The sequence below is a fragment of the Crocuta crocuta genome, unplaced genomic scaffold (assembly GCF_008692635.1).
Source record: "Crocuta crocuta isolate KB4526 unplaced genomic scaffold, BGI_CrCroc_1.0 scaffold1746, whole genome shotgun sequence".
Classification (NCBI taxonomy): Eukaryota; Metazoa; Chordata; class Mammalia; order Carnivora; family Hyaenidae; genus Crocuta; species Crocuta crocuta.
The window spans coordinates 113,625-115,374 of NW_027526935.1; the positions used below are offsets into that span (position 1 = coordinate 113,625).

The 1,750-nt window shown below is 35.1% G+C and overlaps 1 non-coding gene across 1 annotated transcript; it reads left to right on the forward strand.

Moving 5' to 3' along the window:
- Nucleotides 1–904: 904 nt before the first annotated feature.
- Nucleotides 905–1,007, forward strand: LOC144234642 (U6 spliceosomal RNA). The gene has a single exon (XR_013336114.1). It is a non-coding gene; the product is annotated as a U6 spliceosomal RNA (small nuclear RNA).
- Nucleotides 1,008–1,750: the final 743 nt, after the last annotated feature.

Sequence of the window (1,750 nt, forward strand, 5' to 3'; positions counted from 1 at the left end):
TAGGTTGCAGATTCACTGTAACAAACATAGCCAAGTCTGGTATGTGATGTGATAATGCAGGGAGGGAGGAGTTATGTATATGGGGGACATGAAGTACAGGATATGTATGTACCTTCCAATTCTGCTTGTCCCTAAAACTTTAAATACAAAAATTTCTAACTAGAATTTATGAAAGAACTTAAAAATAAATAAAACTATATTAAAAAAATAACATTTTATCTTCAATACCAAAGACAATAATCAAACTTAACAATGCACAAAGAAACTCAACACGTGTAAAGAAAGTATACATGAAGACAATGTTGTGTTAATTTCAGTTGCACAATATAATGTGTAACGATAACTCCATACCCTACGCAATGCCTACCACAACTGTAGGTATTATTCTTCAAAATCACAGTTTAAATTAAAAAAGAAATGTGAAAAACAAACTTAATTCAAACAAGTGTTTGAGAAATGCATTTAGTGATCTCAAAATCATCTTGTTTCTTTTTTGAAAGAATACACAAAGCTCTATTTTAATAACTGCTAGAGGTCCACTGCTGATTCACTTTCTAGTAGGCCTTTTAGCAACCGTTCTTTGTTATGTTTTTTAAACTTCTCATATATTTTGAGACCTTGTAGATTGAGACCTTGTAGATTTCTACTCCTCCTACAGTTTACTGTAAAAACTACAAATGAATGCTCATACTGGCAGCACATATACTAAAATTGGAATGAAGGTGCCTGGGTGGCTCAGTCGGCATCTGACTTCAGGTCAGGTCATGATCTCACGGTTGCGGGTTTGAGCCCCGCGTTGTTCTCTGTGCTGACAGCTCAGAGCCTGGAGCCTACTTCAGATTCTGTGTCTCCCTCTCTCTGTGACCCTACCCTGCTCATGTGGTCTCTCTCTCTCTCTCAGAGATGAATAAAACATTAAAAAAAAAAAAACTGGAATGATACAGAGAAGATTAGTGTGGCCCCTGCACAAAGATGACACACAAATTCATGAAGTATTCCGTATTTTTAGGTATTTAAAAATTTGGCTATGATGATCCATGATCAAGGTGATCTAATTGATAGTACAGAAACCAATGTGGAAAGCTTCAGAAAGAGCCACGGATCAGTTACAGTGAGCTGCTAACTATCAGAAAAAAATCTCGTAAAAAGATCTGTATCCTGCTGCTTGTCCTATTAGTGGTTACTATAATATTGGTATTTATTATCTGGCAAATTTATAAATAAGTGATTGCCTGAGAGCCACCTTCTGCTGGGCTGTTTTCAAGGGCATGTGCTTAATGGAGTCTTGCCAGAACAAACTGATCATGAGAGCATACACCAAATGTCTTGTAAAACCTTAGTTAGAAAATAACTAGTAACTAGCCCCTGCAGTTAGTGACCTATGGAGACAATATTTACCAATTTATGTATACATTTAATTGATTTCTTAAATCAAAAATTAAGATATGTGGATTTTGCTTCCTCTTATATTCTTATTACTCTTCATCTCAGGTGTTTACTGAAAAGTCCATTCTAGATATTCTTGTTTTGACAGGTAACACTACAGTCTTGTCATATTATCATTTTATGTATATACTAGACTGACCTTTTTATTAGTCACTGAGATAAAATTACTTTCTGACACCCAGTGCACTGGAGTCTGTCAGAAACTATACAGTAAGCCAGTATTTTTTATTAACATTTTAATTTGAATTTCCAAGAAGCCTATTCTCTTTCATCCTGGAAAGATTTTGTCAAGGTACTGAACTGG